The 23,899-nt window shown below is 43.9% G+C and overlaps 1 pseudogene; it reads right to left on the reverse strand.

The window, feature by feature from the left end:
• Positions 1–22,839: 22,839 nt before the first annotated feature.
• Positions 22,840–23,684, reverse strand: LOC100607528 (annotated as a pseudogene).
• Between the last annotated feature and the right edge of the window lie 215 nt (positions 23,685–23,899).

Here is a 23,899-nt window from a genome sequence, read left to right on the forward strand (position 1 = left end):
TGACAGAGTGAAACTCCATCTCAAAAAAAAAAAAGGAGAATGTCAGCCCCACAGAGAGAAAGGGAGTGAGAGAGTGCAAGGTAGGGAGGTAACGATGTCCAGTAGATGCCTTCAGGATCCCAGGCACTGGGATCTGCAATAAGCATTTCTCAGCAGCCACAGGCACTGCCTCCAAGGGGTTTGAGTCCCAGATCCCCGCATCACAGGTGGAGTGATGGGGTTTGTGGCCCCCTGCAGATGGATCTAGGGATCTGGCTGCTACAGAGGGGACCCCCGCCGGCTCTTCCAGGGGCAGCAGAACGTGGCGGCTGGCTTCCTTTTCTGACTTGCTTCTGCAGCTTTTCCCCCACACAGTTCTGTCTAGCACTTATTATTTTTAAATGAAAATGTATCAAAATTAATTTTATTTTGAGAATTATCTGAGAATTTCACAGCCCCTCTTGGGAACATCGGTGATATCCTAGCGGAGCTGCAAACAGAACTGGGAATCCTTCTGAGGCAGACATGTGCCATCTGCCAGCTCCAGAACTGCTGCCACTGCCAAGAGTCCATAGTGTGGGCCCCTGGGAGGGTAGGGGGCTCTGAGTGATGCAAGCTTCCACCCAGAGGTAACAGTCGAAATGTGACTGGCCCAGATTGGCACTCAGCCTATGGCTGTAGCAGCTTCAACTGCTGCTTCATCTGTGGCCAGGGTCATAGTTCAGGCAGAGTCCACTCTCTGAGGTCAAATCATAGTGTCACAAAAATTCTGGAAAAGTCTCTTCCTGGCCCAGTCTTCATTGCCTCCCCATCATCCCACACAGCTCAGGGCCCATCAAGACTGGTGGACAAACCTGCCCCTGATCAGGTTCACACCACCAACCCCTGCTTGCTCCCCCGAACCTCCCGGACAACTCCTCCCCCTGGTCTCTACCTCTCCCACTGCCACCACCTCCCAGAAATTCTGTAGTTTTACAAAATCAGATTTTCCCATGTGGAGAGACAACTACAGATACTGTCACCTACAGACGTTCAAAGAGAACTGTTGGCTGGGTGTGGTGGCTCACACCTGTAATCCCAGCACTTTGGGAGGCCAAAGCAGGTGGATTACCTGGGGTCAGGAGTTTGAGACCAGCCTGACCAACATGGTGAAACCCCGCCTCTACTAAAAATACAAAAATTAGCCGGGCATGGTGGTGAGTGCCTGTAATCCCAGCTGCTCGGGAGGCTGAGGCAGGAGAATTGCTTGAACCCAGGAGGCAGAGGTTGCAGTGAGCCGAGATCGAGGCATTGCACTCCAGCCTGGGCGACCGAGGGAGACTCCACCTCAAAAAAATAATAATAATACAAAAATACCAAAAAATTAGCCAGGCGTAGTGGTACATGCCTGTAGTCCCAGCTACTTGGGAGGCTGAGGCAGGAGAATTGCTTGAACCAGTAGGCAGAGGTTGCAGTGAGCCGAGATCGTGCCATTGCACTCTAGCCTGGGCAATAAGAGTGAAATTCCATCTCAGGAAAAAAAAAAAAAAGACTCTTGTCTTGGGCTGCCCAGGGTGCTATGCATGAACAGTAGCTGAAAACAAGCAGATTCAAGGGCAGATCAGCTCACCAGGTGCAGCCTGCATCCTTCTACCCCTGACAGGACACTAACAGTGAACAGCTATCAAGTGCCAAGTTTGTGCCAGGCTCTGTGCAGAGCCCTTTGTAATCACCATCTCATTTGATCCTTGCAACAACTCTGGGAGGTAGATGCTATTCTACCACCTCGCTTTTACAGCATAGGAAGCTGCAGCTCAAGAAGATGCATAAACCATCCAGGTGGCAAAATAAGCCGGACCACCACTGACACTGGAGGGGTGCAAGCAGGGAATGGCAGTCACTTTTCAGAGACCAAAGAAGGAATCCAAGCATCAAATGGGGAGTTTAACTTGATAGATTCTGAGGTCTCACTCAGCCCAACCTTCTGTGAATCTATGACCGAACATATTCCAGGCAAAGGGAAAAAAGATGTGCAGAGCTGATCATTAGTTCTCACAAGGAGGAGAGTCTGTACAGAAACTAACCTTTGTATGTGTTTGGTTTTGAAAAGAAAACCCTCTGTGTGTAACCTGGAAGATCTGGACTGAGATAAAGCTATGTATGGCTGATCTGCTCTGTGTGAAATATCCGAGAAAATAGAGAGGGCTGGGGGCACAGAGGCAGAGAGGAAGAAGAAGTCAATGGAGCCAGGAGCCCAACGAAACGAAAATACCAGTGGAAGTTACTTACGTCCGGGAACAACCAAGAGGTGTTTGTGAGCCACGATTTCTAATATCTATATTATGTTATTTACCATGCTACTCTCCAAGAAACTTCGTCCACTGCCCCAGCCTTTAGTAAATTAGGCTTCACACACAGCCTTGACCCGCTGGTAGTCTGGGGAGTGAAGAAATTGGGAAACGCCCGGTGAGGTAATGTACTATGCAGAGAGGCAATGCAGAGTCGGTAAGGAACAGAACATTCAGAAAAGCCATAGGATTGGTCAAGAACTCAGCAGATAGGAGGCCAAGGTGGGAGAATCACTTGAAGCTGGGAGTTCGAGACCAGCCTGGGCAACATAGCGAGATCTGTCTCTACAGAGCAATTTTTTTTAAATGTAACTGATCAGGATGGTGCACACATGTAGTCCCAGCTACTCAGGAAGCTGAGGCAGGTAGATTGTTTGAGACCAGGAGTTTGAGACTGCAGTGGCCTTTGATCACTGTACTCTAGCCTGGGTAGCAGAGAGAGACCCTGTCACCCCACAAAAAAAAAAATAAATAAATAAATAAAAGGAACGCAACAGAGGCAGGGCTTAGAAACTTCATGGAAGAATCCTTGCAGTATCGAGAGCGATACCGAGTTTTCCATTGCACACAGGGTGAATTTGTGGCCTCAAGATGCTAGACCACACTGCAGATGACCTACCAATAGAAATCAATAATTTCTATTGATAATTAATAATCAATACAAAATATTTTATATTGATTATTATCAATAGAAATTATATAGATATTATAAAAATGAACGTACACCCATAGTCACACTTAAAAACTAGGGAGGGGCTTGTTAGTGACCTGAATACGAAGAGGACTTTCTGTAAGAAGGAAAGTAGAAGAGATCAAGCTGAAGAGGGAAACACACAGGAGTGTGCAAGAGACCTCACAACAGAAGAAGGAGAGAGGGAGGTGAGAGGCAGTGAATAGGGGACTTGGGGTGGTAGGGGGAGTGCCCAGAGTAGTTGGTGGTGCCTCGAAAGAGTGGGAGACACCCACATCCAGAAGACCAGCTGCTGAGGCACCCTGCCTGGAGGCATGACCCATCCAGCCACTGTCAGCACTCACTAAAAACAGCCAGATCCCTACCCAGCCCCCATGCGGGCAGCACAAGGGTCTAAGAGGAAATCTCAACCCTAAAGCAGATCACACAGGCAAAATTCACTGTATGAGGCATGAGACTTGAACCAATTGGACTTACATCTTGAAGGACAGAGTGACCTTGGACAGACTGATGACTTGGGGACTCCTAGGAAGCAGCTATGGCTTCTAGAACCATCCTTCACACCATCCTTCACTGTGCTTTTCAGAGGCAGACCCTAGACAGAAATTCCTTGAGACCAGCTGGGCAGGTGGTCTGGGGTGAGATGGGAGGAAGAATAGGAGAAAAATCCAGTGGTTCGAGGTTTGTTCTCTGGACACTTCACACCCAGATGCCTGGAATCTCTTCCCACCTCTTGTAGAGCTCCCTAAATGAGTTCATTTTCAAGAAATTCTTGACATGATGTTAGCATTTTCAGGTAGCCTCAAATGTGAAATGAAATCCTGGAAGTGAGCAGACCACAGCAGGGGAGATAATGGATCACATTTTCTAGATATCAGTTTCTATTAGTTGCAAGCAGAGGTTTATATTGCAAATGGGATTTGTCCATGAGGAGAGAACATGCGATGCAGTTAAATTGGGTTTTTTGTTGGTGTTGTTTTTTGATATACAGTCTCGCTCTGTTGCCCAGGCTGGAATGCAGTGGCACGATCTTGGCTCACTGCAACCTCTGCCTCCCGGGCTCAAGCAATTCTCCCGCCTCAGCCTCCCAAGTAGCTGGGATTACAGGCACCCACCACCACACCTGGCTAATTTTGTTTGTTTGTTTGTTTTGTATTTTTAGTAGAGACAGAGTTTCCCCATGTTGGCCAGGCTGGTCTTGAACTCCTGACCTCAAGTGACCACCCACCTAGGTCTCCCAAAATGCTGGGATTACAGGCGTGAGTCACCATGCCCAGCCCCCAATGTAGTTAATTTGAAGTGTGGTACTGACAGAGGCTTACAGAAAATAAGCAAGCACTGTTAGAGCAAAGGCATTCGATTCATGCCGTTAGGTCCTCTTTCCTCTGCCAGCAAGCGAGAGCTGAAGTGGAAACCTCCCCGGACTTTGCTCTCCTGCTCATTAGCACCACTCTACCTTGGTGGCCTCCAACTCACAGGCCATGGCACCATTGCAAAGGATCCTTGAATCCATATGTGTGCCAAGCTTTGTCTGCAACCTGCACAAATCGCATGCTTACAGATCAATGCACAACTATGTTTCTAGTGGATACAGATGCTTAAGAATTACTGAATTCAGCCAGGTGTGGTGGCTCACACCTGTAATCCCAGCACTTTGGGAGGCCGAGGCAGGTGGATTATTTGAGGTCAGGAGTTTAAGACCAGCCTGGACAACATGGTGAAACCCCGTCTCTACCAAAAATATAAAAAATCGGTCAGGTATAGTGGTGCATGACTGTAATCTCAGCTACTACTAGGGAGGCTGAGGCTGGAGAACTGCTTGAACTCAGGAGGTGGAGGTTGCAGTGAGCCAAGATCAGGCCACCGCACTCCAGCATGGGCGACAGAGCTACTGAATTCATGGTAGCTTTTTTGACATTGAGTATTTACTCAGCCAATAAGTACTATGAACATTGCTGCTAACATGTGGAAGTCCATAACATTTTTTAACATAACAAAGATTTTCTCATATCCTGAAAGATGACGTCCAGCGCTCCATCCAGAGAGCCCCCTTTTTTGCCATAGGGAAATTTGATTTGGAAGAAACAAGACGAAGTGGAGTCTGCACAATTAGATATGGTAGGCCATGAATAAACAGAACAGGTGTGTCTGAATGGAAAAACTCAAAATGGCTTTTCCTCTGCTCTCACAACACAACAATCAACCCAGAAAACTTCTGTGGCCAAAGGAGTAGGGGTTTTTCCCCACACACCAAGCAAGCCATAGCTTCTGTAGTGGACACCAGCTGGGTGTCCTCCAATTCAATTCTGACACCATCTACCTGGAGGCACCATCAGATCCCACAGGTTTAGGGCTCAGTCCCCAAGACTATCCCCCAGTTCTGATGCCAATTGCCAGCCCTGGGTTGTTTTACCTATGCTTCTGACCAACTGGGATCCCACGGCCTCCTCCTTGGGTTCGATTAATTTGCTGCGGCAGCTCATAGAACCCCAGGAACACTGAATTCTGCATACTTATTTATTGTACAGAGGATACAGATGAAGAGCTGCAACCGTATGGGAGAAGGGACGTGGCACCTCCGTGCCCTCCCTGACTGGTGAAAGGAGGACAGGGGAAGGTCGGAGAGAGAGATTCTGTTTCTGACGCCTAAAGTGCCTCACCATATAGCTAAAGACTGTAGTAAGGGCTATGGGAGTTATAAGCCAGGAACGGTAGGCAAAAACCAATCTATCTATCGATCTATCTATCTATCTATAGCTACAGATATAATATGGCATAGGTGGGAACAGTGGATGGGAGGTTAGCTTGGGGCATCAGTTGAGTTTTGCACAGACGGCTGGGTCTGAGTGAGTAAGAGAAGTTAAGGGCGAGGACCGATGGCTGTGGGTGAGAATGTGCACTGGTGGACACGAATGGGTATCCATAAGTGTGAATGACTGTGATGGGTGTGAATGTATGTGAGTGGGTGTGAATGGGCTTGCGTGGGTGTGGGGCAGACAGCGCTGCTGCCTCAATTTTCCATCCATTCCCCTACACCTCCCAGCCACTCCTTGAAATTAGGCAGGAGCTATCAGACTAGTTTGAGGTAATAGGCTATGGGCAAAAATGACTTGTGTCCCTTCTGGGCTAAAGCATAGAAAAGCTGGTGTGTGGCCATCTGGCTGTCTGTCCTTGTCCTGCAGTGACCAGCAACATTCCAGATGCAGAACATTATCACTTGAGGCCCTCAAGTGACTGTCAGTTTGACCCCCACTGCTAGCTGAGTTTGGACACATAGCATGAATGAAAAGTAAACCTTAGCTGTATTAAACCCCTGAGGTTTCAGAGCTAACTTTGCAGCATGACCTAACCCATTCCAGCTAATGCAATAGTGTCAGGCAGGATGACTCTCCAAGTCGTGAGGACACGCAGTGATACACGGGTATGGTCAGCCACTCATTAATTCATACAATTTATTCAACAGATATTTATGTAGGAGGTACTGAGGAATTCATTAGTGAACAAAACAATCAAGAAGCTGGCCCTGCGGAGCTTGGATTCTAGTAGGGGACAGACAGGCAATAAATAAAATTAATTGGATAGGCCAGGCACGGTAGCTCACGCCTGTAATCCGAACACTTTGGGAGGCCGAGGTGGGCGGATTACTTGAGGTCAGAAGTTCGAGACCCAGCCTGGCCAACATGGTGAAACCCCATCTCTTCTAAAAAATACAAAATTAGCCAGGCATGGTGGCACATGCCTATAATCCCAGATACTTGGGAGGCTGAGGCAAGGGGCTTGCTTGAACCTGGGAGGCAGAGGTTGCAGTGAGCTGAGATTGCACCACTGCACTCCAGCCTGGGCAACAGAGTGGGACTTCATCTCAAAAATAAATAAATAAATAAATATTGGATAAATAGTATATTGGTGGATGATAAGTGTTATGGGAGAAAAAGGTGAAATAGCTTCAATGTAACCCTGGCTAATAACAGTTGTATGCTTAGGCCCCAGTAGAGGTGGGCAAAAAGGACCCAAAACCTAACTCTGAGCTAAAGTCGTGGCTTCTCCCCTGGCCTACCCAGGAGAACCTCTGTACCTGTGTGAAACGCTGAGAGGAAAAAAGAAGGAGCCTTCAGGGGTCATCACTGCATTTTGCAGTCTGGCCTCTGAAGATGAGTCAGTTCTGTTGAGTCATGAGGGGGCATCTGGGCCATATAAAATGTGGGCTGAGTAGAGGAAGGGCTGCTTTCTATCCAGAATGAATCTGCCATGGATGACACGAATCTGCCTGGCACTTGGGACAGAGCAGTAAGCAATGAAATGAAAGTGTGCTGACTTTGGACCAGGTGCAGTGGCTCACACCTATAATCCCAGCTACAGGAGGGAGGTGGGCACATCACAAAGTCAGGAGTTCGAGACCAGCCTGGCCAACATGGCAAAACCCTGTCTCTACTAAAAACACAAAAATTAGCAAGGTATGGTGGCACGCGCCTGTAATCCCAGCTAGTTGGGAGGCTGAGGCAGGAGAATTGCTTAAACCTGGGAGGCGGAGGTTGCAGTGAGTGGGGATCGCGCCCCTACACTCCAGCCTGGGCGACAAGAGCAAGACTCTGTCTCAAAAAAAAAAAAAAAGAAAGAAAGAAAGAAAAGAAAAAAAAAAGGAAGTGTGCTGACCTTGAACTGTGCCATTTTTTTCTTCCTTTCTTCCCATTCCTGGACTTGGATATCCATGTTTAGGGACTCAAATTCCTGGAGAGGGTGTGATTCTGTTGTTTCTTCCCCTCTCTGCAGCCTGAGAGCACAGACTAGATGTCACCGTTTCCAGACTTTTATTTCATCTCTTCTAGGTAAAGATCTGCCAGTTTGGTAACTAACAGCAGCATCTTCCTCCCCTCTCCAGCTCACCTTCTAGGACCTTATGCAGTAAATAAAAAGAATATTACTGAACCTGGCTTAGCAGGAAAGCAGAAGGATGGGAGTAGGGGGAGGTTCAGGATGACATTTGAAACCATGTATCTCCTGCAGCACCAGACAGACTGTCTCAGACCCCTGGGAGGAAGATGTAACACAGACAGTCACTTGACTGTGCAAAAATTAAGTACAGTTCATTAAAACACAATATTTAGGTGTAGTAATTCTGCAGAAGCAGCTTCGAAGATGCATTTAATTTACTGTATTGCTCTGGTGTGAATACTAAGAATGAGACAATAGCAATTTTTAAAGTTGAGTAAATATTGATTAATAAATTTTCAACACGGAAGTTCCTTGTTACCAGACACATGGTTTAATTCTCTGTGCACAGGCTTTAGCTCCTGCATGCTGACATTTGGTGAGTAAGTCTATTTTAAGCTCTGCCAGGCTCCCTGCTCACCATGTGCACCAGTTTCCAGCCTACCCACCAACCACAGACTTTGATCCCTACCTTTCTTTCATGATAGACCCTAAAAGCTCATAGAATCCATATTGTTTACAGAAAATTTCTTAAATATTAACTTCATAGCAATAATATTAATGCAAAGAATGTATTAAACTTTTTAATGTAAAAGTTTACATCTTTCCCATATGCCGGGACAACTCCATAAAATAACTACTCTACCCTTCTTACTACAGAGACCTGGGTTGGTCCTAGGTCCAATTTCACTAATCAATAGCTTTGTGTCACGCTAAATAAATGACCATTTACTGGCAATCTGGGAAATTCCAGTGTTTAAATAATGGCATCAGTGATAAGGAAAAATAGAAACTAAAGAAATAACTCAGTGCACATGCATGAATAATAATTAGAATGAAAAGGCAATGGGACTATGTAAAACTTTTAAGAGGTCCCATGGAAAGAGTCCAGGACTTAGAATTTGGGGATCTGTGCTTGAAACTCAACTTTGTTACTTTGAAGGCAAAGGATATGAAGACACTTATCAAAAGAAGACATTTACGCAGCCAGCAAACACATGGACAAAAGCTCAACATCACTGATCGTCAGAAAAATGCAAATCAAAACCACAATGAGATACCGTCTCACGCCAGTCAGAATGGCGATTATTAAAGTCAGGAAACAATATATGCTGGCGAGGCTATGGAGAAATAGGAACACTTTTACACTGTCGGTGGGAATGTAAATTAGTTCAACCATTGTGGAAGACAGTATGCCGATTCCTCAAGGATCTAGAACCAGAAATACCATTTGACCCAGCAATCCCATTATTGGATACATACCCAAAGGAATATAAATCATTCTACTATAAAGACACATACACACATACGTTTACTGCAGCACTATTTACAATAGCAAAGACATGGAGCCAACCCAAAAGCCCATCAGTGATAGACTGGATAAAGAAAATGTGGCACATGTACACCACGGAATACCATGCAGCCATAAAAAAGAACGAGATCATGTCCTTTGCAGGGACATGGACGAAGCTGGAAGCCATCATCCTCAGCAAACTAACACAGGAACAGGAAACCAAACACCACATGTTCTCACTCGTAAGTGGGAGTTGAACACGAGAACACAGGGACACAGGGAGGGGAACATCACACACCACAGCCTGTTGGGGGGTGGGGGGTGAGGGGAGGGAACTTGGAGGATGGATCAATAGGTATACCAGGGCACATGTATAGCTATGTAACAAACCTACACGTTCTGCACCTGTAACCCTTTTTTTTTTTTTAGGAAAACCAAAAAAAAGAAATTCACGTTTGTCACTTTGAGAGTAGACTTTTAATTACCAAGCACTTACTTGGCACTCTCACATGAGTTACATAGGTTAACGTTTCTTTATCCTCTACCCTAGATGGGGCACTTCTGCTTTCATGCCTACGTTTGATACTCAATATTCCAAAATGCTACACGTTACCATATAATTATGTAGTGACACATTGCAATATGACTATATAATAAATTATACAACATAATAGAAATAGACATCATAAATTATATATCATAATTTGTATGCTCCAATAGAATTTACAAAGCGTTTGTCCATGAATTGTCTTACGTTTACATTGTGGATCTTCTCAACAACTCTTCAGTGGGTATCATCACCCACCTCTTTTTTTGTCAATGTGAAAGGAAAGTCTCAGAGAGCAGGTGTGGCTGCTTAGTGGTGGCCAGAAGACCAGGTCTACTGACCTTGACTCCAGAGGCCATGTGAGCCATAATGTCATTCATTGGTCTGTAGCCTCAGCACCAAGACCTTGGTTAACCTCTTATTCTTTTTATGTCTTCCTAATACAAGTAAACAAGAATAATCGTCAGTGTACAAATACAAATTTTGAGCATCACAGATAAAGTAAAGCAAACTTCCCTTGACCATCACTTTTTATTTCAAGTTGTTTCCCCAAAGATATCACTGATCTCAGTTTGGTGACTATACTTCCAGAATTGTATGTATGTATGTGTGTATGTATATGTATGTATGCATATACAAATTTTTTTAGTGTGTAATACAATATTTGGAACATCCTATTAAAGCAGTTATTTGTTACTTATCTGAAATTCACATTTAACTAGGTGACCATATTTTTATTTGCCTAATCTGGCAACCCTCTCCTAGAGTATAGAGCCAGGCGCGGCCAGGCTGGGTAACCAAAAAATTTACCTCACTCTCAAAATAGGGAATCTTTACTATTTCTGCCCAGAGATGTCATAATTACTATATAATAGTAACTTCAATGTGATTCCCTTTCTCCCCTTTTGTGGTACAATATTTTGTGTATATCTGTGTTTTTTTCTTCTCTACCATGGTTCACTGGGTATTCGTGGGGAAGAGCAATTGACTTGAAATTGACAGGTCACCCATTCATGAGGAGCAGCAGGCGACCTGAGGAAGAACCTGCTGCACATCACACAGACTGGACAGTCTGCTAGTTGCCTGCCCAAAACCCATTTGCCTTTTTTCTTTCCTGGTAGAATATCTTTAGTATTTGGGGTAGCAATGTACCTAGCTGAAAAAAAAAATTTTTTTTTGCTTCCAATGCAAATAGGAGTAGCCAATATCACATAAGCACAAGTCATTAAGTAGAACTCCCAGAAAGGCTAAGAAGGCAAAGAATCACGCCCTTTTGCTTTTCTCTGCTTTATTTCTTCTTCCTGCATGGAATGTAGATGTGATGGCCAGAGCTCCAGAAGCATCTTCAATCATAAGCAACCTTGAAAATGAAATCACTGCACTAAGGATGATGGGGCAGACAATAGATGGAACTTGGGTTCCTGGTGGTCATGGAGCTGCCATACTTGTTAAGGACTGGTGACCTCCAGCTCTCCTCTATGCGAAGGATCAATAATAAGGCTTCTTCTTATTTAAGCCATTGTCTGAGTTTTCTGTCATGTTCAGCTACCACTAGTCTAAATTGACATATCCATCCTACCCTTGCTAATTTCAAATGCCTCCTTTATCATATATTGAATTCCCATGTATGATCTTTTGCTGGTTTCCCTATTCTGGTTCATTTATCTATTTTTTTTCTGCACCAATACCACACTGTTTGATTATTAATGCCATATATTTTGATGTTTAAAGCAGGGGTCCCTGACCCCCAGGCCGCAAACCAGTACCTGTCCGTGGCCTGTTACAAACCGGTCCACACAGCTGGAGGTGAGCGGCAGACTAGTGCACATTGCCACCTGAGCTCCGCCTCCTGTAAGATCAGCTGGGCATTACCTTCTCACAGGTGCCCAAACCCTATTGTGAACTTCGTATGGGAAGGATCTAAGTTGTGAGCTCCTTATGAGAATCTCACTAATGCCTGATGATCAGAGGTGGAACACTTTCATCCCAAAACCATCTCCCCCACCCGCCTCCGTGGAAAATTTGTCTTCCACGAAACCGGTCCCCGGTGCCAAAAAGGTTGGGGATTGCTGGTCTAAAGAGAAGATACTAGACGTCATTGATGTCCTTTTTCAAATGTATCTTGGTTGTTCTTACACATCTGTTCCTTCGTGTAAATTCTGGAATTTGCCTATGAAGTTCCATGAGGAATTTTGGTGACATTTTTATTGGGGTTATAGATAATTTAGAGTAAATTGGCTTATTTACAGTTGCGTGTTCCTGTCTATGTAGATGGTATAATCTCTCCATTTATTTAGGTTGTTTTTGACATCTTTTGTTAAACATAATTACCGTGATAAAGGTCTTTTGCGTTTCTTTTAGTTTTTTCTATTTTATATTTTGTGGTTGCTATTTCCATTATAATTTGGAATTTTTATTACCTTTTCTAATTTATTACTGATAGCCTATAGGAAATCTATTGATTTTTTATATTGAGTTTGTATTCTATCATCTTCTGAACTCTCATTGATTTTTCCAATTTTCCAGCTGATTCTCTTCCATATTCTAGGTAAATAATCATATAGTTTTCTCTCTTTCTTTCTGGTATCTATGAATTTCACTTATTTTCTTTGTCTTATTTCATAGGCTAGAGGATTGTTTTTAAACCTATCACCTAGAGAGCTTTGTAAAATACCATTGCCTGAGCCCTACCCACAGGAATTCTGATTCAGGCGCACTGAGATGGGATGCAGGCATATTGGTACTATTTTAGGATTCCCACATGATCCCAATAGACAAACTGCTTTGAGGACCCCTAGACCAGGAGCTCAACCCCAACACCGAGTAGGAGAGGCAATAGGCAGTATCTGCATCCTGTTCCATATGTGCTAAGAACCTCAAAAACATTCAGTGTGATGTTTCCTAGGTCTCGTGTAAATACCCATTACCAAATGCAGCACATTTTCTACTCTATCGAGTTCGAAGAGACTTTTTAAATAGGGAATGGTGTTTTCTTTTGTGCTTTTGTCTGACTTCTTGGCTGAAAGACACTTGATTTTAAGCTCTCTTTTATTTTTATAAAAGCATTTATGGTTATAGATTTTCCTCCAAATACCATTTTATCTATAACACAGAGTTTGCTCCCTAATTTTTTTTAAATCAATATCTAAAGAGATTTTAATTTTAATACATTTTTATTTCTTCTTCAACCCAAGAGTGGTTAGAAATGCACACGTGATTTTCTAAACCTTTCAAGTAATAAGGTTTTTCAGTTATCTTTTTGTTATGAATATCTAATTCTATTGCATTTTGCATATGAAAATAGCCTGTTTGAAGTCGCCAAATGAAAGTGGCTTGTTTCTGCCTTTTAGAACTTACTGTCGTTTCCTTTGTGGCCCAACTTGGGCTGATTTTTAATCTAAAACATAATTACAAGTAATGTAGTTGAAAACTATATTCTCTCCTAGGCACAAAACTACAAAATCAAACGTTTTTATTCAAATTATCTTTTTTCTTAATTATTTTTATCTATTTAATGTGCCAATTTATGAGTGAAGAATAAGGCTTTGTCTATTTTTCATTTCATTTCTGTTTTAACTTTGTGTGTGTTTGCAGCTTCGTGCATTTTTCCTTGTATTTCTATCTGGTTTTGCTTTAATATTTCCATATCTATGCTGTTGGCATACAGTTGTTCACAACTGTGATCATTACTTGATGGATTATTCCTTTTTACCTGTAAACAGTGTTTCAGTTTGCCCTTTATAATGCTTTTCACCCTAAATTCCATTCTGCTTGGTGTTAATATTGCTATTCTAGATTTATTTGTTAATATTTGTTTATATTTTTCACCCGTTTGTTTTCTTTTTTTTTTTTTAAGACAAAAAAAGAAAACTTTTTTCTTTGTTGCCCAGGCTGGAGTGCAATGGTGCAAACTCCACTCACTGCAACCTCAGCTTCCCGGGTTCAAGAGATTCTCATGCCTCAGCCTCCTGCATAGCTGGGATTATAGGCGCGCACCACCATACACGGCTAATTTTTTGTATTTTTAGTAGAGACGGGGTTTCACCATGTTGGCCAGGCTGGTCTCGAACTCCTGACCTCGTGATCCACCTGCCTCAGCCTCCCAAAGTGCTGAGATTACCAGCATGAGCCACCGCGCTTGGCATCACCCCTTTATTTTCAACATTCCTCTGTCATTTTCTTTTAAGAGTTTCTTGTGCAAATCACATATATCCAGATATTGGGTTTTTTATTCAACGTAGAGTCTCTGTCTTTTAATAAGTAAATTTAAGACATTATTATTGTTACTTGGACTTACACCCACCAAGTGATTTTGTGTTTTTCATACTTTCTCACTGTTCTTGTTTTTCCCTTTCTGACTTTGTTTGATTTGCTCAAACTTGCTTTCATTTTTATTCTAAGTTTGAAATTTACATATTGTATTCATTCTCCCAATGTTTAGTCTTAGCTTTTTAACACTTCTACTTAAACTTATATTTTTTAAAAAATTTCTTCTTCTTTTCATAGCTCTCTGGAGCCTCAAACTCCTGGGCTCAAGCAATCCTCCTACCTCAGCCTCCAGAATAGCTGAGACTACAGGAGTGTGCCACCATGCCAATTCCTTTTTTAATTTTTTGTGGAGATGAGGGTCTCACTCTGTTTGCCTGGGCCAATGTTATGTTTTGCCAACAGTATCCAAACTCAAGTCAGTATCTATAATCTTTGCCCAAACAAGACCAAAACCAACTCCCATTTATTTCCCTCGGCCTTCTTGTGTCACATTCATCACTACCACCTCCTTAGACTTTTTTTTTTTTTTTCCCGAGACAGAGTCTTGCTCTGTCAGCCAGGCTGGAGTGCAGTGGCATGATCTTGGCTCACTGCAACCTCCATCTCCCAGGCTCAAGCAATTCTCCTGCCTCAGCCTCCTGAGTAGCTGGGATTACAGGTGTGTGCCACCACATCTGGCTAATTTTTGTATTTTTAGTAAAGATGGGATTTCACCATTTTGGCCGGGCTTGTCTCAAACTCCTGACCTCAGGTAATCCACCAGCCTCAGCCTCCCAAAATGCTAGGATTACAAGTGTGAGCCACCACGCTCGGCCCCCCACCTCCTTAGATTAAGCAATGTATTTAACTGGGTGGTGTCCGTGCTCATCTTTGCTTCTTACCGTTCAATGTCTTTCCCTCGGATTTTTTCTGCAAGTTCTGGGAGATGACTGAGGAATCCTGATTTTTAAAAACCCAGAGGACTTGTGAGCATTGTGACAATTTCCCTTGGAAAAGATGTAATTAATAAATTACACCTAACTTAAAGCATTGCAAGGTTCTGAAAATTCCATCAAGAAAAAAAGCAAGAAACCAAAAAGCAAAAAAGAAGAAGAAAACAAAAGCAAGACGAGAAGGAAACATAATATCTATAAAACTCTTATAAGGAATCTCTGCCTGGGCGCAGAGAGTATGCTTGTTGGCTGTTCAGTGACTCTGTTAGTGAATACACAGAACTTGCCCCTCCATGCTCAGGTGAGAAAAGGAACAACTGTAATAAGATCATCACTTCCATCATGTCTCCCCCAGGGAGCATAAAAGGAGGATGAGAACTACTCCCCATTATGAACCCACGCTGAGCCTTGCCCAGCAAACTTGGCTATGAGCTGTCTTCATCTTGGGACCCTCTCGGATATTTGTTTGGGGACAAAAGAAATCTCCCCATCAAAGGTGATAAACAATGTAGTGATAGCTGATTATTACTTAATATTAGAGAAAGGATCATTTTTCCTGCAAATGGTGCTGGAGCAATTGGATATCCATATGCAAAATTACCAAACTTCAATTCATACCTTGCACCATGTATGCAAAATTTACTCAAAATGGAGGATAGACATAAATGTAAAACCTGAAACTATGAAACTTACAGAGGAAATAGGAGAAAATCTTTGAGTTAGGCAAAGATTTCTTAGCTACAACCCAAAAGTACAACCCATACAAGAAAAAATTGTTAAATTGGATTTAATAGCCAAGCGCGGTGGCTCACACCTGTAATCCCAGCACTTTGGGAGGCCGAGGCGGGTGGATCACGAGGTCAGGAGATCGAGACCATCCTGGCTAACATGGTGAAACTCCATCTCCACTAAAAATACAAAAAAAACAAAAAAAATTCTCCGGGCATGGTGGCGGGCGCCTGTAGTCCCAGCTACTCCGGAGGCTGAGGCAGGAGAATGGCGTGAGCCCGGAAGGCGGAGCTTACAGTGAGCCGAGATTGCGCCACTGCACTCCAGCCTGGGCGACAGAGCGAGACTCTGTCTCAAAAAAAAAAAAAAAAGGAAAAAAAAATTGGATTTAATGAAACCTAAAAATGTCTACTCTTTGAAAGACACTGAAAAAGCATGTAAAGACAAGCCACAGAGTGAAAGAAAATATATGTAAATCATGTGTCCAGTGAAGGATGTTTATCAAGAATATGTAATGAACTCTCATTAAGAAGAAAAAAAAAGAAACCTAAATAAAAGAAAAAGAGAAAGAAACTTCAATAAAAAGAAAATCAACAACTCAAATGATTGATTTCTGTCTCTTGGTTTTCCAAGGCTTTCATCTATTTTTGTTGTTTAAGAATTAAAACAAGCTTATCCCAGAGACGGAAGTCACACTCAGTTTTGACAGTCCTAAAACCTGGATGACATACTCCCGTAAATCTTTCAGTAATACAGTTCCTTGTATGTATATATATATATATATATTTTTTTTTTTTTTTTTTGAGACGGAGTCTCGCTCTGTCGCCCAGGCTGGAGTGCAGTGGTGCAGTCTCGGCTCACTGCAAGCTCCGCCTCCCAGGTTCACGCCATTCTCCTGCCTCAGCCTCTCCGAGTAGCTGGGACTACAGGCACCCGCCACCACGCCCGGCTAATTTTTTGTATTTTTAGTAGAGACGGGGTTTCACTGTGGTCTCGATCTCCTGACCTCGTGATCCGCCCGCCTCGGCCTCCCAAAGTGCTGGGATTACAAGCGTGAGCCACTGCGCCCGGCCTCCTTGTATATTTTTAAATATTTTTTCATCTTTACTCTTGAATAGAAGGATATTAGGTTCTTAAATATAGAATCTAAGTTCAAATGATGTATTCATTCTTAGCTCTGAAGAAACTGCTTCTCTGCCTTGCAACCCTTATTGCTAATGAAAAGATAGACATCTTCTCAGTCCAATTCTCTTTTCTTTCTTTTTTTTTTTTTTTTTTTTTGAGACCATGTCTCACTCTGTTGCCCAGGCTGGAGTACAAATCTCGGCTCACTGCAACCTCTGCCTCCCTGATTCAAGCAATTCTCCTGCCTCAGCCTCCCAAGAAGCTGGGATTACAGGCATGTACGACCACACCTGGTTAATTTTTGTATTTTTAGTAGAGACGGGGTTTCACCATGTTGGCCAGGCTGGTCTTGAACTTCTGACCTCAAGCGATCTGCCTGCCTCGGCCTCCCAAAGTGCTGGGATTACAGGCATGAGCCACCACGCCCAGCTGATTCTCTTTTCTTTATAGAGAATTGTTGGTTGTTTTTTACTCTTTGGAAGCCTTTGGGATTTTTCTTGATCCTTGGTATTGTGAAATTTCACTGCAATGTGTCCAGTGGTCTTCTTGCATTCATCCCATTTTAGCACTGACTGGACCTTTTCAGTCTGAGGACTCATATTTTTCTTGTATTCTGGGATTTTTTTACTTCTATCCTTATTTTGAATTTGTCCACTCTTCATTCTCTCTATTTGGGGTGGGGTGGGGTGGATAGTTACTACTACTGGCTTCCCCAATAGCCATTCTCTCCTTTCTTCTTAGAAACAGAATACTGATTTTAGCAGGACACATTGCCATGAAGAATGTCTACTTCGAAGCTAACTGTGGCCATGTGTTTAAATTCTAGACAATGAGATCTAAGCGAAAGTGTTTTGTAGAATTCTGGGAAGCCTGCTTAAAGGGATTTGAGTTAAGTGGGGAGGTCTGGCTTTTCTCTTTTTCCCTGCCTGCAACGCAAATGCAGCGGCTGGAGCTCCCGCTGCCGTTTTTAGCCATTAGGTGAGCTTGAAGAGCCCGTGTGCTGGGCTGGCAAAGCAGGAAGACAGGAATCAGGGTCCTCAATGATACTTATGGAGCCATACACCAGCTCTCCTTTCCTCTGTACTCTTCTTTGGTAGATAAGAAATCTGTATCTTGTTAAGCCACCACTTTTTGCATCCTACTATTCCTAAGTAATACTAATAATACTTTAGAATCCTTCTGATGTTTTTATTATAGGAATGTTAGAAATTCTAAATTTATGCTACGTGCATCAGTCTTTTTTCCTATGCTTCTCTTGGTTGGTTCAGTGTTGCATTCTAAAGTTCTCAGTTCAGTCTTCTAGGTTACTAATTTATCCTTCAGCTGAAGCCAATCTGCTCAACTTTCTATTTTTTCAGTTTCAATCGTGATTTTTTTATTTCCAAGATATCAAGTTGATTTTTTTAATTATGATAAAACACACATAACACAAAATTACCACCATAATTATTTTAAGAGTACAGTATAGTAGCATTAAATATGTTCACATGGTTGCAACCATCATCACCATCCATCTCCAGAACTTTTTCATCCTTTCAAATGGAAACGGTTTTCATTAAACACCAACTCTCCATTTTCCCCTCCCCCTAGGCTCTAGAAATCACCTTTCAACTTTCTATCAGTTTGACCACTCTAGGTCACTTACATAAACAGAATCATGGAGTATGTGTCCTTTTGTGACTGACATATTTCACATAGCACAATGTCTTCTTCAAGTTCCTCCATGTGATAAGATTTTCTTCCTTTTTCAGGCTGAACATTCTTCGGTAACATTCTCCTGGATGAATATAGCATTTTGGTTTATCCACTCATCCATCAATGGACACTTGGGCTGCTCCTGCCTTTTTGCAATTGAGGATAATGCTGATATGAATGTGGGGGTAGCAGACTGATTCTTAGGGCAATTTCTTCTCATCTCATTCTTTTTTTTTTTTTTTTACTCTAAGTTCTGGGATACATGTGCAGAACGTGCAGGTTTGTTACATAGGTATACGTGTGCTATGGTGTTTTGCTGCACCTATCAACCCGTCATCTAGGTTTTAAGCCCCACATGCATTAGGTATTTGACTTAATGCTCTCCCTCCCCTTGCCCCTCGCCCGCCGACAGGCCCTGGTGTGTGATAATTCCCTCCCTGTGTCCAATGTGTTCTCGTTGTTTAACTCCCACTTATGAGTGAGAACATGCAGTGTTTGGTTTTCTGTTCCTCTGTTAGTTTGCTGAGAATGATGGCTTCCAGCTTTATCCATGTCCCTGCAAAGAACATGAACTCATTCTTTTTATGGCTGCCTAGTATTCCCTTCTCATCTCTTTCTAGGGATAATAACTAAATGTACCCAAGGCCCTGCTCCACTTGCATTTTTAATTTTGTTCTCAGATGTAAGTTCGTGTGTTGACTTTGATGTCCCTTTCATGGTGCTGGTTTCCCTCAAGTGTTGTTGGCTCCTGGATGTATGCTCATCGTTGTTTATAAGCTCATCTTTGTTTGTAAATGTCTCTGTGCACCAGGCTGGAGAAGTTACACTGATGTACACTAGCCTGAATATAGGAAGGGGTTGAATGTGCTACCCAGGCAGATACCTCAGCCTCTCTCTTGATTATGGCAGAGATGTGAGACATGTAGGAGACAGGGGCATTAACTAACCTTCTGGGCACATGGGCTGTCTGGTTTTGCTGGGAGTTGTCAGCCATCCCAGATCCTAGCCTGCCTCTCTGACCCAAAAAAACCACATCTACTGCTCCCTTTTTTTTTTTTTTTTAAGACAGAGCCTTGCTCTGTCACCCAGACTGGAGTGCAGTGGTGCAATCTCGGCTCACTGCAACCTCCACCTCCCAAGTTCAAGTGATTCACCTACCTCAGCCTCCTGAGTAGCTGGGACTGCAGGTGCCTGCCACCACGCCTGGCTAACTTTTTTGGATTTCTAGTAGAGACAGGGTTTCACCGTGTTAGCCAGGATGGTCTCGATCTCCTGACCTCATGATCTGCCCACCTCAGCCTCCCAAAGTGCTAGGATTACAGGCATGAACCACCATGCCCGACCTTGCTACTTCTTAAAACAAGACATTTCGTTGTTTGCTACCTGATAAAGGGGCAGCATCTCCCATCTATGGCTCCGTCAGGAGCATCAGGGTCCCATCTCATCCTGGAATCACAATCTCCAGGCCTGCCATGCCCTTGCCCCCTTGCCCATCTTTTGCATCCTTCCTCTCCTACAGAAGATTTTTGACTGCAGTTTCCTTGCTTCATCTAAGGAGCTTCTCATAATTACTGTCCATCAACTGCCTCTCTCCTTCCTTCCCAGCATGGTAATGAGAACGTGTTACAATAATTATTTCTGTCACTTCTCAGAAGTTAGGGCAGGAGGGGGAGGCTACTGCATATACATTATCTGCTCTCTTGAACTGGTTGTCTAGTTGTTTTTAAAGTTTCTTATTCTCAAATCACCAGTGCAAATCCAACAGAGTCTGTTATTTTGGGGAGGATCATAAAACACAGAACAGATAGTGCTGTGGCATTCATGCATCTGTCTCCGTGAAGCAGGCAGGAATTTTTTGGTGGCCAAATATTTTGACAAAAGCTTTGCAATTTCCTTCTTGTGCCCTCCCTAAGGAATAGTTTTTCTTAAGCCCAGAGATTCTGTGAATAGTGGTTGGCCTAAAAATGCAAATATTTCTTTGAGTAATGTGGGTTTATCCTGACCCATCCATTTTATACCTGTGCAGCTAGAAGAAAAATTTTTCTTCTCTCATAATTACCAGTAGGCTTGGGAAACACGCCTTTCTGGGGACGATTCCTAGATAATCTTACTTGGGTTAGAAGCTGAGACTCTAGAGGTGGAGGCAGAAGATAAATAATGTAGGGGAGGTAAACTTTTTCTCTATCTTTTTAGGTTCAGTGATTGGAGTTCTGTAAATTAAACTGACAAAAGACACATTCGCAAGAGAAGAGAAGAGTTTATTCACACAAGCCTGAGTGTTCAGTGATGAGTAACTCAAAGTTGTGATTAGAATTTGGGGCTTAAATACCTAACTTAGTAGGGGAAAGGGAGGAGGGAGAAAAGGCTCCTGTGGGAAGTACAAATGGGCTTCTTTAGGAAATACATTTTTTTCAGGATAACAGGACATTTTTTAAAGTGTGTGGTGATGTTTTTCCATACAAATAAAGGTGGTCTTTCCATCGTCTTCAGGGCCATGAAACTCCCCCAGAGAAGGGATCTATGGTAGCTTCATTTACCAGAAGTTGCTGCTTTTAGTCAGATAAGGGAAGCTCTCAGGAGGCTTTTCTCTGCATCTGTTGAACCTCAAATGTCTTCAGTTTAAAATAATCTTTATTCCAACTCTGGGGTTCTGAGTGGGTCCACACAGTAAGCTCATATGAGCTTCAGATGCTGGGAAGAGGGCTGTTGACCCTGAAAAAAAGATGAAGAGAGAGAGGGAAAGAGACAGGGAACAGTGACATGGATGAAGATTCTGGGGAGCTTGGCAAGACCCTTCAAATCTTGAGCAAGTCGTCCACACCTATGAATCATCTGTTGGGAGCAACCTTAGTGAAACCACTGCAGACGGTTTTTTATCCAAGATGGCAGGAGGCTGCACCCTCCAATGCTGACAAGAACAGACTGAAGAATTAGGCCATCAGGAATTCTCCAGGATCATGAGGAAGACCTGAGCTTTCACAGGCTGTAACTTGGGAGGGTTGAACCAAGCTTACCTAAATTTCCAGGAGGCACAGAAGCCCCATTTGAGGAGGGTAACATGTAAATGTCAAGCAGACTCCCTCAGCGGTGTGAGCTTTGAGCTGAGTGCCCAGTAGACGGGACCCCAAGTCCCTTCTTTTCTGTGTCCCAGTCTCCCTGGGAACCTACTCCTCCAGGAGCAACAGCCCTGATTCCAAATACCTTTAAGATGTCCTGGAAATGTTGTTTTTTAGCATCTGAATGATATGCCCCAGACTTCTTCTATTCCAACTATTTCTTTTTTTTGGGGGGGAGGGGGCGGGGACTGAGTCTCGCTGTGTTGCCCAAGCTGGAGTCCAGTGGCGTGATCTCAGCTCACCACAAGATCTTGGCTCACCACAACCTCCACCTCCCGGGTTCAAGCAATTCTCTTGGCTCAGCCTCCTGAGTCGCTGCAACTACAGGCACATGCCACCATGCCAGGCTAATTTTTGTATTTTTAGTAGAGAGAGGGTTTCACTATGTTGGCCAGGCTGGTCTTGAACTTCTGACCTCGTTATCCGCCCACCTCAGCCTCCCAAAGTGCTGGGATTACAGACGTGAGCCACTGTGCCCAGCCTGTCACCTCTGTTCTATCTTCCAATTCTGTATTCCAAATTCCAAATTCTGTAGTTCAGACCCAAGTTCTGAATTCTAAGTTGTACCTTCTGGGTTCTGTTACATGTCTGTCTCCTGCCCCTAAATCCTTCCTGGTTCCCATCCTTTTTCCCTCTCTTTTTGGATGGACTGTCTGGACATCCTCCTGACCTTGCTGATTTGAGGGATTTTTTTTTTTTAGCAGTTCCAGGATTTTCCCCATCAGGAGGGACTTGGCTTAGACTGAACAACAAGTGGGTGGCGGTGGCCCAGTGGAGATCAGGGAATTCCTGGGGACCTGGCCTGGCCTGACCTGACCTCCTTCCCTCCCATCCCATCTCTAACCACTGGACATACTTCCTTTTGTGCAATTAAGCTAAACCGAGGATTTCTGTGGTGATAGCTGGGGACTGAGAAATCTTAGAAAAAGATGTAAGCAGACCTAGAAGGTTGTTATACTTCATTCAGAGAAATTAGGAACTACTTCCAGCAGGAGGAAGAACGGAGGAGGGGAAGGCAGGTAGGAGCTGAGCTGAGCTGTAAGTCCTCAGAATTTGTCATCCTTCTGTTCCCCGTTGTCTGAGCTAAGCACGGACCCTCAGACTCCTCCCGGAGCCAAAAGAAAACCATGACAGCAGGACTGGGGTGCTCCTCTGTCCAGGGTTGCCCTGAGGGAGAAAAGGAAGGAGGTAGAAGTGTTAGCAGCATCACTGGAGAGGTGAGGTCTTCAAGAGGATCCTGATCCAAGACTCCACGTGTTGCACCAGGAGAACTGTATAATAGACATTTCATCCCAGCCCCTCTTCCTGCAGGCAGCACTTTGGGTCTCCTCCCAAGACTGTGGGTCTTTATAAGCCCAGAGATGATGCACAAAGTGGAGCTCTCCTATCTGGGAGAAGCCACCATCGCCTCCTGGTTCTCCTGCTGAAACTTGCTGCTGGTACCTGCTGGCAGGAGCCCAGTTGTTCCCCTACTCCATCATGGTTCCTGGCTTGAGCTTCATGTCCTCAGCTCATAGATGTTGGAGCCCACTCTGAGCTGTGGCTCATTCCAGAAGCTGAACTCGAGAAGCAGTTGGTGTCTCCTGGACAACAGCATCCAGCTACACTCCTTCCGGACCTCCAGGTACTCCTTGTCATGCAGTCCATGAGGGCTGGGTAGCCACCTGAGAACCTCCACAGGTGCAGTGCCTGGTCCTGCTCCCTACAGCATGTGTTCCAGTTGCCCATGAGGGAGCAGGGTGGTCCTCATCATGGTGCAGTATGGACAGTGCTGCCTCCATCAGTGCCTACTATAGGCATCCGGGCACCCAGGCTTCTCACTGTGAAACTGGATCTTGTAGAGGTTGCTGGTCTCCTTCTTGGACAGCAGGGCGGAGGAGGCATCCTTCCAGGGATCTACTTTGTGAACAAAGAGGGAGCAGAACCAGTAGCCTTCGTTGTCCTTGGGATAGAAATACAGCACAGCCGCAGCTGCAACATCCCCAGCACAGGCCTGGCCCTTCCAGTAGCCACCGTGACACTGCAGAGGTGCCACACAGCCACGAAGCCATGTCAGATGAGGGAAGGTTGCAGGAAGACCTCATGGTGTGTTTGAAAAGAATGCATATTCTGCTCTAATTGAGTGGAGTTGTGCTAGGTTGGTGCAAAAGTAATTGCAGTTTTCGCCCATGAATTTTGAATCATTATAACTAAGTTCAAACGCATTTTTTTTTACTTTTAATTTTTTATTTCAATAGGTTTTGGGGGGGAACTGGTGGTGTTTGGT

Source organism: Nomascus leucogenys, chromosome 19 (assembly GCF_006542625.1).
Source record: "Nomascus leucogenys isolate Asia chromosome 19, Asia_NLE_v1, whole genome shotgun sequence".
NCBI classification, from domain to species: Eukaryota; Metazoa; Chordata; class Mammalia; order Primates; family Hylobatidae; genus Nomascus; species Nomascus leucogenys.